The sequence below is a fragment of the Mobula birostris genome, chromosome 2, assembly GCF_030028105.1.
Source record: "Mobula birostris isolate sMobBir1 chromosome 2, sMobBir1.hap1, whole genome shotgun sequence".
Taxonomy (NCBI): domain Eukaryota; kingdom Metazoa; phylum Chordata; class Chondrichthyes; order Myliobatiformes; family Myliobatidae; genus Mobula; species Mobula birostris.
In genome coordinates this window covers 4,242,581-4,256,630 of record NC_092371.1, presented here as the reverse complement: position 1 = coordinate 4,256,630, position 14,050 = coordinate 4,242,581, and positions in this window count along the sequence as shown.

The following is a 14,050-nucleotide window of genomic DNA, read 5'->3' as shown; positions in this document are numbered from 1 at the left end:
CCACTCTCTCGCCCTCTCCCTGGGCCCCTCCACCCTTCACCCTGGCTCTTCCTCTCCTCCTCACCTTGCCCCTCTGCTCCCCTCTCTTCCCTTTCCCTCCCCATCCCTCCCCCTCTTTTCCCCACTCTCACACACTCTGCCCCATTCCTCCCCACCTCTCCCTCCCCTTCTGTCCCCCTCCACCCTCCCCCTCTGCCCCTCTCTCTCCCCCTTTCCCCCTCCCCATTTCTCTGTGCCCCTCCCTCTCTCCCCCTCACTCCCCTTCTCCTCCCCTTCTTTCTATCCCATCTCTCTTCCCGTCCTCCCTCTCTCTCTTCCTCCTTCTTTCCCCACCCCTCTGCTCCCCTCCACCCCTCCCTCACCTCCTCTCCCCCCAACCCCCTCCTTGCCAATCCTTATCTCATTTCCGTGCCCCCTCCATTCATACCTCCTCTCCCCATCTTGGGCACTTTCTGCCCTCTCCTCCCCCTCCCAATCCTCACTCTCCCAGACAGAGCCCCCCCCCACCGCACTGACCAACCCCTCCCTTGTCACCACAGATCTCCTACCAGTTGGTGTCTGCCTGTAACCGACTGCACCAGCGTCTCCGCACCAGAGCTCACCGCCGCCCGGCGCTGGCTGACGTCTTTGTACAGGTACGGGAGCACGTCCCGCCCCATCCCACCTGGGGGTAGGGTCTCGTCTGGAACCTGGGGTCAGCAAAGTCCTTGTGGTGATACGGTCGTGCCTGCTTCTGGTCGCTCCATTACAGGAAGGCCGTGGGGGGTGGGATTTGGGGGGGGGGTGCAGGAGAGGCTCATCAGGATGCTGCCTGGGTTAGAGGGCGTGAGCTACACGGAGAGGCTGGACAAAATTGGGTCGTTTTCTCTGGAGCGGCCGAGGCTGAGAGGTTTATAAGACTATGAGAGGGTTAGGTAAGGTTGACTCCAAATCTTTTTCCAAGGATAACAATGTCTAGTAGGAGAAGGCATGCGGTTAGCTTGAACAGCGGTAAGTCCAGAGGAGGTGTGCAGGGCAGGTGTTTCTCAGAGAGAGAGGTAGAGTCTGGAGTGTGTTGCCGGGGGTGGTGGAGGAGGCAGATCCAATGGAGACATTTAAGAGGCTCTCAGACAGGCCACATGAGCGTGCAGGGAACCGGGGGACATGGACATTGTGTAGGCAGAAGAGATTCCTTCAATCTGGCTTCAGCAGGATGGGCCAAAAGTGTCCTGTTCTCATAGTCATAGTCATAATCATACTTTATTGATCACGGGGGAGATTGGTTTTCATTACAGTTGCACCATAAATAATAAATAGTAATAGAACCATAAATAGTTAAATAGTAATATGTAAATTATGCCAGGAAATAAGTCCAGGACCAGCTTATTGGCTCAGGGTGTCTGACCCTCCAAGGGAGGAGTTGTAAAGTTTGATGGCCACAGGCAGGAATGACTTCCTATGATGCTCTGTGCTGCATCTCGGTGGAATGAGTCTCTGGCTGAATGTACTCCTGTGCCCACCCAGTACATTATGTAGTGGATGGCAGACATTGTCCAAGATGGCATGCAACTTGGACTGCCATCCTCTGTTCAGACACACTGGTTATATTTAAGGAGAATGGGGGGTGTGGGTGGTATTGTAAAAAGGTACACATACAGGCAAGGTTCAGAGGGATGGGGGGGTGGTATTGTAAACAGGTACACATACAGGAAAGGTTCAGAGGGATGGGGGGGTGGTATTGGAACCAGGTACACATACAGGAAAGGTTCAGAGGGATGGGGGGGGCGTGGTATTGTAAACAGGTACACATACAGGAAAGGTTCAGAGGGATGGGGGGTGGTATTGTAAACAGGTACACATACAGGAAAGGATCAGAGGGATGGGGGGGTGGTATTGTAACAGGTACACATACAGGAAAGGTTCAGAGGGATGGGGGGGTGGTATTGTAAAAAGGTACACATACAGGAAAGGTTCAGAGGATGGGGGGTGGTATTGTAAAAAGGTACACATACAGGAAAGGTTCAGAGGGATGGGGGGGTGGTATTGTAAACAGGTACACATACAGGAAAGGTTCAGAGGGATGGGGGGGGTGGTATTGTAAACAGGTACACATACAGGAAAGGTTCAGAGGGATAGGGGGGGGTGGTATTGTAAAAAGGTACACATACAGGAAAGGTTCAGAGGGATAGGGGGGCGTGGTATTGTAAACAGGTACGCATACAGGAAAGGTTCAGAGGATGGGGGGTGTGGTATTGTAAACAGGTACACATACAGGAAAGGTTCAGAGGGATAGGGGGGTGGTATTGTAAACAGGTACACATATAGGAAAGGTTCAGAGGGATAGGGGGGTGGTATTGTAAAAAGGTACACATACAGGAAAGGTTCAGAGGGATGGGGGGTGTGGTATTGTAAACAGGTACACATACAGGAAAGGTTCAGAGGGATGGGGGGGTGTATTGTAAACAGGTACACATACAGGAAAGGTTCAGAGGGATGGGGGGGTGGTATTGTAAACAGGTACACATACAGGAAAGGTTCAGAGGGATGGGGGGTGGTATTGTAAAAAGGTACACATACAGGAAAGGTTCAGAGGGATGGGGGGGTGGTATTGTAAACAGGTACACATACAGGAAAGGTTCAGAGGGATGGGGGGGGTGGTATTGTAAACAGGTACACATACAGGGAAAGGTTCAGAGGGATAGGGGGGGTGGTATTGTAAAAAGGTACACATACAGAAAGGTTCAGAGGGATAGGGGGGCGTGGTATTGTAAACAGGTACACATACAGGAAAGGTTCAGAGGGATGGGGGGTGTGGTATTGTAAACAGGTACACATACAGGAAAGGTTCAGAGGGATAGGGGGGTGGTATTGTAAACAGGTACACATATAGGAAAGGTTCAGAGGGATAGGGGGGTGGTATTGTAAAAAGGTACCCATACAGAAAGGTTCAGAGGGATGGGGGGTGTGGTATTGTAAACAGGTACACATACAGGAAAGGTTCAGAGGGATGGGGGGGTGGTATTGTAAACAGGTACACATACAGGAAAGGTTCAGAGGGATGGGGGGGTGGTATTGTAAACAGGTACACATACAGGAAAGGTTCAGAGGGATGGGGGTGGTATTGTAAACAGGTACACATACAGGAAAGGTTCAGAGGATGGGGGGGTGGTATTGTAAAAAGGTACACATACAGGAAAGGTTCAGAGGGATGGGGGGTGGTATTGTAAACAGGTACACATACCAGGAAAGGTTCAGAGGGATGGGGGGGTGGTATTGTAAACAGGTACACATACAGGAAAGGTTCAGAGGGATGGGGGGCGTGGTATTGTAAACAGGTACACATACAGGAAAGGTTCAGAGGGGATGGGGGGGTGGTATTGTAAACAGGTACACATATAGGAAAGGTTCAGAGGGATGGGGGGGGTGGTATTGTAAAAAGGTACACATACAGGAAAGGTTCAGAGGGATAGGGGGGGTGGTATTGTAAACAGGTACACATACAGGAAAGGTTCAGAGGGATGGGGGGGGGCATGGTATTGTAAACAGGTACACATACAGGAAAGGTTCAGAGGGATGGGGGGTGTGGTATTGTAAACAGGTACACATACAGGAAAGGTTCAGAGGGATGGGGGGGTGGTATTGTAAACAGGTACACATACAGGAAAGGTTCAGAGGGATAGGGGGGGCGTGGTATTGTAAACAGGTACACATACAGGAAAGGTTCAGAGGGATAGGGGGGGCGTGGTATTGTAAACAGGTACACATACAGGAAAGGTTCAGAGGGATGGGGGCGTGGTATTGTAAAAAGGTACACATACAGGAAAGGTCAGAGGGATGGGGGCGTGGTATTGTAAAAAGGTACACATACAGGAAAGGTTCAGAGGGATGGGGGGGTGGTATGTAAAAAGGTACACATACAGGAAAGGTTCAGAGGGATGGGGGGTGGTATTGTAAACAGGTACACATACAGGAAAGGTTCAGAGGGATGGGGGGTGGTATTGTAAACAGGTACACATACAGGAAAGGTTCAGAGGGATGGGGGGTGGTATTGTAAACAGGTACACATACAGGAAAGGTTCAGAGGGATGGGGGGGTGGTATTGTAAACAGGTACACATACAGGAAAGGTTCAGAGGGATGGGGGGGTGGTATTGTAAACAGGTACACATACAGGAAATGTTCAGAGGGATGGGGGGGTGGTATTGTAAACAGGTACACATACAGGAAAGGTTCAGAGGGATGGGGGGGTGGTATTGTAAACAGGTACACATACAGGAAAGGTTCAGAGGGATGGGGGGGTGGTATTGTAAACAGGTACACATACAGGAAAGGTTCAGAGGGATGGGGGGGTGGTATTGTAAACAGGTACACCAATAGGAAAGGTTCAGAGGGATGGGGGGGGTGGTATTGTAAAAAGGTACACATACAGGAAAGGTTCAGAGGGATAGGGGGGGTGGTATTGTAAACAGGTACACATACAGGAAAGGTTCAGAGGGATGGGGGGGCGTGGTATTGTAAACAGGTACACATACAGGAAAGGTTCAGAGGGATGGGGGTGGTATTGTAAACAGGTACACATACAGGAAAGGTTCAGAGGGATGGGGGGGTGGTATTGTAAACAGGTACACATACAGGAAAGGTTCAGAGGGATGGGGGGGTATTGTAAAAAGGTACACATACAGGAAAGGTTCAGAGGATGGGGGGGCGTGGTATTGTAAACAGGTACACAGACAGGAAAGGTTCAGAGGGATGGGGGGGGGTGGTATTGTAAAAGGTACACATACAGGAAAGGTTCAGAGGGATAGGGGGTGCGTGGTATTGTAAACAGGTACACATACAGGAAAGGTTCAGAGGGATAGGGGGGGGCGTGGTATTGTAAACAGGTACACATATAGGAAAGGTTCAGAGGGGATAGGGGGGGCGTGGTATTGTAACAGGTACACATACAGGAAAGGTTCAGAGGGATGGGGCGTGGTATTGTAAAAAGGTACACATACAGGAAAGGTTCAGAGGGATGGGGGGGTGGTATTGTAAAAAGGTACACATACAGGAAAGGTTCAGAGGGATGGGGGGGTGGTATTGTAAACAGTAACCGGTACCATACAGGAAAGGTTCAGCGGGATGGGGGGGTGGTATTGTAAACAGGTACACATACAGGAAAGGTTCAGAGGGATAGGGGGGGGGTGGTATTGTAAAAAGGTACACATACAGGAAAGGTTCAGAGGGATAGGGGGGCGTGGTATTGTAAACAGGTACGCATACAGGAAAGGTTCAGAGGGATGGGGGGGTGTGGTATTGTAAACAGGTACACATACAGGAAAGGTTCAGAGGGATAGGGGGGTGGTATTGGTAAACAGGTACACATATAGGAAAGGTTCAGAGGGATAGGGGGGTGGTATTGTAAAAAGGTACACATACAGGAAAGGTTCAGAGGGATGGGGGGTGTGGGTATTGTAAACAGGTACACATACAGGAAAGGTTCAGAGGGATGGGGGGGTGGTATTGTAAACAGGTACACATACAGGAAAGGTTCAGAGGGATGGGGGGTGGTATTGTAAACAGGTACACATACAGGAAAGGTTCAGAGGGATGGGGGGTTGGTATTGTAAAAAGGTACACATACAGGAAAGGTTCAGAGGGATGGGGGGTGGTATTGTAAACAGTACACATACAGGAAAGGTTCAGAGGGATGGGGGGGGTGGTATTGTAAACAGGTACACATACAGGAAAGGTTCAGAGGGATAGGGGGGGGGTGGTATTGTAAAAAGGTACACATACAGGAAAGGTTCAGAGGGATAGGGGGGCGTGGTATTGTAAACAGGTACACATACAGGAAAGGTTCAGAGGGATGGGGGGTGTGGTATTGTAAACAGGTACACATACAGGAAAGGTTCAGAGGGATAGGGGGGTGGTATTGTAAACAGGTACACATATAGGAAAGGTTCAGAGGGATAGGGGGGTGGTATTGTAAAAAGGTACACATACAGGAAAGGTTCAGAGGGATGGGGGGTGTGGTATTGTAAACAGGTACACATACAGGAAAGGTTCAGAGGGATGGGGGGGTGGTATTGTAAACAGGTACACATACAGGAAAGGTTCAGAGGGATGGGGGGGTGGTATTGTAAACAGGTACACATACAGGAAAGGTTCAGAGGGATGGGGGGGTGGTATTGTAAACAGGTACACATACAGGAAAGGTTCAGAGGGATGGGGGGGTGGTATTGTAAAAAGGTACACATACAGGAAAGGTTCAGAGGGATGGGGGGTGGTATTGTAAACAGGTACACATACAGGAAAGGTTCAGAGGGATGGGGGGGTGGTATTGTAAACAGGTACACATACAGGAAAGGTTCAGAGGGATGGGGGGCGTGGTATTGTAAACAGGTACACATACAGGAAAGGTTCAGAGGGATGGGGGGGTGGTATTGTAAACAGGTACACATATAGGAAAGGTTCAGAGGGATGGGGGGGGTGGTATTGTAAAAAGGTACACATACAGGAAAGGTTCAGAGGGATAGGGGGGGTGGTATTGTAAACAGGTACACATACAGGAAAGGTTCAGAGGGATGGGGGGGGCATGGTATTGTAAACAGGTACACATACAGGAAAGGTTCAGAGGGATGGGGGGTGTGGTATTGTAAACAGGTACACATACAGGAAAGGTTCAGAGGGATGGGGGGGGTGGTATTGTAAACAGGTACACATACAGGAAAGGTTCAGAGGGATAGGGGGGGCGTGGTATTGTAAACAGGTACACATACAGGAAAGGTTCAGAGGGATAGGGGGGGCGTGGTATTGTAAACAGGTACACATACAGGAAAGGTTCAGAGGGATGGGGGCGTGGTATTGTAAAAAGGTACACATACAGGAAAGGTTCAGAGGGATGGGGGCGTGGTATTGTAAAAAGGTACACATACAGGAAAGGTTCAGAGGGATGGGGGGGTGGTATTGTAAAAAGGTACACATACAGGAAAGGTTCAGAGGGATGGGGGGTGGTATTGTAAACAGGTACACATACAGGAAAGGTTCAGAGGGATGGGGGGGTGGTATTGTAAACAGGTACACATACAGGAAAGGTTCAGAGGGATGGGGGGGTGGTATTGTAAACAGGTACACATACAGGAAAGGTTCAGAGGGATGGGGGGGTGGTATTGTAAACAGGTACACATACAGGAAAGGTTCAGAGGGATGGGGGGGTGGTATTGTAAACAGGTACACATACAGGAAATGTTCAGAGGGATGGGGGGGTGGTATTGTAAACAGGTACACATACAGGAAAGGTTCAGAGGGATGGGGGGGGTGGTATTGTAAACAGGTACACATACAGGAAAGGTTCAGAGGGATGGGGGGGTGGTATTGTAAACAGGTACACATACAGGAAAGGTTCAGAGGGATGGGGGGGTGGTATTGTAAACAGGTACACCAATAGGAAAGGTTCAGAGGGATGGGGGGGTGGTATTGTAAAAAGGTACACATACAGGAAAGGTTCAGAGGGATAGGGGGGGTGGTATTGTAAACAGGTACACATACAGGAAAGGTTCAGAGGGATGGGGGGGCGTGGTATTGTAAACAGGTACACATACAGGAAAGGTTCAGAGGGATGGGGGTGTGGTATTGTAAACAGGTACACATACAGGAAAGGTTCAGAGGGATGGGGGGGTGGTATTGTAAACAGGTACACATACAGGAAAGGTTCAGAGGGATGGGGGGGTATTGTAAAAAGGTACACATACAGGAAAGGTTCAGAGGGATGGGGGGGCGTGGTATTGTAAACAGGTACACAGACAGGAAAGGTTCAGAGGGATGGGGGGGGTGGTATTGTAAAAAGGTACACATACAGGAAAGGTTCAGAGGGATAGGGGGTGCGTGGTATTGTAAACAGGTACACATACAGGAAAGGTTCAGAGGGATAGGGGGGGCGTGGTATTGTAAACAGGTACACATATAGGAAAGGTTCAGAGGGATAGGGGGGGCGTGGTATTGTAAACAGGTACACATACAGGAAAGGTTCAGAGGGATGGGGGCGTGGTATTGTAAAAAGGTACACATACAGGAAAGGTTCAGAGGGATGGGGGGGTGGTATTGTAAAAAGGTACACATACAGGAAAGGTTCAGAGGGATGGGGGGGTGGTATTGTAAACAGGTACACATACAGGAAAGGTTCAGAGGGATGGGGGGGTGGTATTGTAAACAGGTACACATACAGGAAAGGTTCAGAGGGATAGGGGGGGCGTGGTATTGTAAACAGGTACACATACAGGAAATGTTCAGAGGGATGGGGGGGTGGTATTGTAAAGAGGTACACATACAGGAAAGGTTCAGAGGGATGGGGGGGTGGTATTGTAAACAGGTACACATACAGGAAAGGTTCAGAGGGATGTGGGGGTGGTATTGTAAACAGGTACACATACAGGAAAGGTTCAGAGGGATGGGGGGGTGGTATTGTAAACAGGTACACATACAGGAAAGGTTCAGAGGGATGGGGGGTTGGTATTGTAAACAGGTACACATACAGGAAAGGTTCAGAGGGATGGGGGGGTGGTATTGTAAACAGGTACACATACAGGAAAGATTCAGAGGGATAGGGGGGTGGTATTGTAAACAGGTACACATACAGGAAAGGTTCAGAGGGATGGGGGGGTGGTATTGTAAACAGGTACACATACAGGAAAGGTTCAGAGGGATGGGGGGGTGGTATTGTAAACAGGTACACATACAGGAAAGGTTCAGAGGGATAGGGGGGGTGGTATTGTAAACAGGTACACATACAGGAAAGGTTCAGAGGGATGGGGGGGTGGTATTGTAAACAGGTACGCATACAGGAAAGGTTCAGAGGGATGGGGGGGTGGTATTGTAAAAAGGTACACATACAGGAAAGGTTCAGAGGGATGGGGGAGGTGGTATTGTAAACAGGTACACATATAGGAAAGGTTCAGAGGGATAGCGGGGGTGGTATTGTAAACAGGTACACATACAGGAAAGGTTCAGAGGGATGGGGGGGTGGTATTGTAAAAAGGTACACATACAGGAAAGGTTCAGAGGGATGGGGGCGTGGTATTGTAAAAAGGTACACATACAGGAAAGGTTCAGAGGGATGGGGGAGGTGGTATTGTAAACAGGTACACATACAGGAAAGGTTCAGAGGGATAGCGGGGGTGGTATTGTAAAAAGGTACACATACAGGAAAGGTTCAGAGGGATGGGGGCGTGGTAATGTAAAAAGGTACACATACAGGAAAGGTTCAGAGGGATGGGGGCCTGATAGACATTTATAAGATGATAGATAGGGGCCGATAATCAGAGATGACTTTTCCCAGAGTGGTAATGTTGAATCATTGACGACGTAGGTTTACAGGGAGAGGAGGGAAAACTGCGCGGGGTAAGTTATTGAAGACAGAGCGTGTGTGTCTGCTGGAGACTGCACGGGGTTCTGTGCTGTGCGTAACCATTTCCTGCTCTCCTTCTGCCTGCCTGGCACTCGGAGGCTGTGCGGCTCGCTGAACACTGTGCCAGTAACCAGCCTGTACCGGTTCTCTTTGCCCCACAGAGGGACTGCGAGAGCGACCACGAGGAGGACAGAGCCCCCACCACGCTCCTCCGCAGGCGCCGAAGCAGCTCCTCGTAGCCAGATGTGGAACAGCTCCACCTCCAGACCGTGACGGGACGGAGTAGGCGGACCCTCAGGGTGGCCGGGGTGGCCGGGGAGTGAGTCCGCGAGAGGTGGGGAGGCAGAGCGAGGAACAGGGTGGTGGAGGAGGGAAGAGAAGGAGTGTGGAGGAGGGTGAAGAGGGACAGGGGAGGGGGAGTGAGGACACAGAGGGCAGGAGGGAGAGGGAGATGGGAAAAAGAAAGAGCGAGGGAGTGAGTGGAGGACGTAAGGGGAGTGAGGAGGGTGAAAAAAGGGAGGAAGAGGACAAAGGGGAGGAGGCGGGGTTGAGGAGAGAGAAAGGAGGAGGCAAATATGAGTGAGAAATAGAGGAGGGTGGAAGTGTTGATGAGGGAGGGGATGTCGGAGTGCGAGTGTGGAGAGGAGGAATGAGTGGGTGGTGAGGGTAAACAAGGAGAATGAATGTGGAGGAGGGGGATGGAGGAAAAGAGGGGAGGGCAATGGAGAGGGGGAGGAGAAGGGGAGGGAGAGAGGGGAGGAGAAGGGGAGGGAGAGAGGGGAGGAGAAGGCAAGGGGTGGATGGGAGGGGAAGGGGAGGGACAGGGTGCTGAAGAAGGGGAGGGAGGAAGTGGGGAAGGGAATGTGAGGATTAAGAGAATGGAGAGGTGTACGAGGGTGTGGAGGGGAGAACAGAAGGGAGGGAAGAGAGGGAGAAAGTGGGGGAGTATGGGGAGAGGAGGGTAAGGGTGTGTAGGGGTTTTGGAAGAGGTAGAAAGTCCAGCTGCTGCTTCCTCACTAGTACACTCACCTGGGATCAGCCTATGCACCTATTCCATTGCGCCCCTGCAGATCGTGGGTAGGGCTTCACGCCTGTGGGACTCTGATGGGATGTGCAAAACCCTGGGGGTTTCCCCATGGGGGAATGGGGAAGATTCAACCCCCGTCCACACTGACCTGACAATAAATCTCCATTGGTGGACTGGGTGCACCGAATTCCCACCGGGAATCTCCCGCAGGGTCACAGTTTGGGAATCCTGCCAGTCTGCCAGTGGGAGGGGTCTCACAGTGTGGGGAAAGGGTCTTCAGCCTGTCCTGTCCCATATACCACGATCTAATTCCTCAACACTTGATCCGTCCCCTCTCTGCCTCAGTGCTCGTCCAGATGCTTCTTCAGTGCTATGAGAACCCGAGCCTCCACCATCCTGTCCGGCCATACTTCCCGATCCCAAACCTCCTTTCCTTCCTCCCCCTTTCTGGCCAGACAGTGAGGTGGGGGACACATGCCCCTCAGATCTCCTTGAAGCCTTTTTCTCCCCAGCCTGCCCTCATCATCAACTCTCTTGTTTTAGCTCCTAGTCTGTTAGGGGAGGTTTCCCACTTTTAACCCCATCAGTGCCCCTCAGAACTCTGTCCACCTCTATCAGGACTTTCCTCAGCCCCCTCCGCTCCAGGGGAAACAGACCCAGCCTCTCTGGTGTCTGCTTGAAACTGAAACTCTCCATCCCGGACAACGCGCTGAGCAATCTCCTCTTCACCTCCTTCCGAGAGTCTGTGACCAGAACTGTGCACAGTGCTTCAGCTGTGGCCTGACCAGTGGTTTCTAAAGTTGGACCATAACCTCCCTGCTCCTGTATTCTGTGCCCCGGCTAATGGAGACAAGTTTCCCGTAAACCTTCTTCACCCCCCTGATCCGTGCTGCCACCTTCAGGAATCATTTGACATGTACACCGAGGTCCCTCCGTCCCTCAGTACTCCCTACCGTTCACAGTGTGTGTCCTACCCTCGTACACCAAGGTCACTCTGTCCCTCAGTACTCCCTACCGTTCACAGTGTGTGTCCTACCCTTGTACACCAAGGTCCCTCTGCCCCTCAGCACTCCCTACCGTTCACAGTGTGTGTCCTACCCTCGTACACCGAGGTCCCTCTGTCCCTCAGTACTCCCTACCGTTCACAGTGTGTGTCCTACCCTTGTACACCGAGGTCCCTCTGTCCCTCAGTACTGCCTACCGTTCACAGTGTGTGTCCTACCCTTGTACACCGAGGTCCCTTTGTCCCTCAGTACTCCCTACCGTTCACAGTGTGTGTCCTACCCTTGTACACCGAGGTCCCTCTGTCCCTCAGTACTCCCTACCATTCACAGTGTGTGTCCTACCCTCGTACACCGAGGTCCCTCTGTCCCTCAGTACTCCCTACCGTTCACAGCGTGCCCTACCGCAGGTAAGTGATTAGATACTGTCTGACTGGACAGTGTGGGAAGGTGAGGGGTAAACCTGGCCCGTTTCCTGTGTTTCCCTGATACAGGCAGATGGGAACATGTGAATGAACATGCACGCAATGCAATCTCTCTCTCTCTCTCTGCGGGGTATCACCCTCCCTACCACCAAACTGAAAGGCCCACCGAACAAAGTCCCAAATTCTCTCCCTGCCCCCACATCCCGACTGCCCAAACACTTCCCCATCCTCTCTATCCCCAGGAGTGGGTAATGAGGAGGGAGGGGTGATGAGGAGGGAGGGCATTGAGGACGTGAGGCATTGAGGACGTGAGGGGTAAAGAGGAGGGAGTGATATCATTCACAAAGGACTTTAGACTGTTGCTTCCACCTGTCTTCAAAGTGCGTGTGAAGATCCCATTATTTGTTACAATAAATGTATTGAGTTTAAAATGAATGAATCCTTCATAAAACATGAACTGGATTTTGCTGACAGATGGACATGGAGGTGAGCAAATCCAGGCTGTATCTGAACAGGAGTCAACTACATCCTGGACTAGATGCAGCTATGTCCTGGACCCAGATCGATGTATGCTTTGGACTGGATACTTCTATACCTTGGAATGGATCACTCTGTATACCGGACTTGAACTTCCTCCACCCTCAACTAGTTGCCTCTATAACCTGAGCTGGAGTCATTGACGCTTCGGACCGGAGCAAAAAGCGAACGGCTGGAGGAAGTGTACGGGTCAGACAGCCCGTTGTGGAGAAATGGTCAGTGATTCAGGCCGAGGACTGAGAGTGTAGTGGTGGGGCAGGGGCTTGGAGGTGACCGGCGGAATGAGATGAGACAGAGTTAGGGAAGGAGAAGAGAAGGTGAACCAAGGGAGAAGATAGCCGAGCAGATGGACCCAGGTGGGGAAGGGGAATCAGAACAGGTTTATCATCACCGGCATGTGCTGTGAAATTTGTTAACTTAGCAGCAGCAGTTCAATGCAATACATAATATAGAAGAAGAAAAAAAATCAATAAATAAATTACAGTATATGTATTTTGAATAGATTAAAAATCATGCAAAACAGAATTAATATTTATTTAAAAAGTGAGGTAGTGTTCATGGGTTCAATGTCCATTTAGAAATTGGATGGCAGAGGGGAAGAAGCTGTTCCTGAATCACTGAGTGTGTGTCTTCAGGCTTCTGTACCTCCTACCTGATGGCAACAGTGAGAAAAGGGCATGCCTTGGGTGCTGGAGGTCCTTAATAATGGATGCAGCCTTTCTGAGACTCCGCTCCTTAAAGGTGTCCTGGGTGCTTTGTAGGCTAGTACCCAAGATGGAGCTGACTAGATTTACAATCTTCTGCAGCTTCTTTCGGTCCTGTGCAGTAGCCCCTCCCCCCCATACCAGACAGTGATGCAGCCTGTCAGAATGCTCTCCATGGTACATCTATAGAAGTTTTTGAGTGTATTTGTTGACATACCAAATCTCTTCAAACTCCTAATGAAGTACAGTCACTGTCTTGCCTTCTTTATAGCTACATCGATGTGTTGGGACCAGGTTAGATCCTCAGAGATCTTGACACCCAGGAACTTGAAACTGCTCATTCTCTCCACTTCTGATCCCTCTATGAGAATTGGTATGTGTTCCTTCGTCTTAACCTTTCTGAAGTTCCACAACCAGCTCTTTCATCTTACTGACGTTGAGTGCCAGGTTGTTGCTGTGGCACCACTCCACTAGTTGGTATATCTCGCTCCCGTACGCCCTCTCATCACCACCTGAGATTCTACCAACAATGGTTGTATCTTCGGCAAACTTTAGGTGGTGTTTGAGCTATGCCTCATCACACAGTCATGTGTATATAGAGAGTAGAGCAGTGGGCTAAGCACACATCCCTGAGGTGCGCCAGTGTTGATCGTCAGTGAGGAGGAGATGATATCACCAATCCACACAGATTATGGTCTTCCGGTTATGAAGTCAGGATCCAATTCCAGGTTCTGCAACTTCTCAATTAGGATTGTGGGAATGATTGTATTAGATGCTGAGCTATATCGATGAACAGCATCCTGACGTAAGTGTTTGTGTTGTCCAGGTGGTCTAAGGCCATGTGAAGAGCCATTGAGATTGTGTCTGCCATTGACCTTTTGTGGTGATAGGCAAATTGCAATGGGTCCAGGTCCTGGCTGAGGCAGGAGTTCAGTCTAGTCATAACCAGCAATGAGTCTAGATAACAAGAGGAAGGGAGATGAATGCAACAAA